This window comes from Mastomys coucha, chromosome X (genome assembly GCF_008632895.1).
Source record: "Mastomys coucha isolate ucsf_1 chromosome X, UCSF_Mcou_1, whole genome shotgun sequence".
Lineage (NCBI taxonomy): Eukaryota > Metazoa > Chordata > Mammalia > Rodentia > Muridae > Mastomys > Mastomys coucha.
Window position 1 is genome coordinate 63,907,152 of NC_045030.1, and position 796 is coordinate 63,907,947.

Here is a 796-nt window from a genome sequence, read left to right on the forward strand (position 1 = left end):
AAAAAAAAAAAAGAATGTTTTGCCTGCATGTGTATCTGTGAACCACACTTGTGTAGTACACACAGGGACAAAAAGAGGGTGTCAAAGCCCCTGGAACTAGAGAGACAGTTGTTAGCTACGGTGTTGGTGCTACATATTGAATCTAGATCTCCTACAAAAGTAACCAGTGCTCTTAGTCTCTGGAGTCATTGCTTCAGCCCTTCAAGTGAATTTTAACCATTTTTTTAAATGAAATCATCTGTCTAATTGAAATCCAAGATTAAAAGTTTTTGTGTTTCTTTGTTTGTTTCAAGACAGGGTTTCTCTGTGTACCCCTTGCCATCTTATAGCTTACTCTGTAGACCAGGTTGTCCTCAAACTTAAGAGATCCTCTTGGTTCTTACCTCCTCAGTGCTGGGATTAAAGGGGTATGCCAATACCATCAGACAGATTAAAGAATTATAATCACAGATAGTGTAGTGGTTTAAATGAGAATGACCACCATAGGTGCCTATGTTTGAATCCTTGGTTCCTAGTTGATGGAATGATTGGGAAGTATGACCTTTTTGGAGTTGTGTCACTGAGAGTGGACTTTGCGGTTTCAAAAGCCCATAGCATTACCAGTGAGTTAACTTGCTCACTCTCTGTCTTTGTCTCTGTCTCTGTCTCTCTGTCTCTTTCTCTCTCTGCCTTGACTTATGGATCATACATGAGGTCTCAGCTACTGCTATTTGTCATACCTGTCTGCCTGCTGTTGTGTCCACTGCCGTGATGGTCATGGACTTTCATTCTCTGGAACCATGAGCCCCAGATTGAA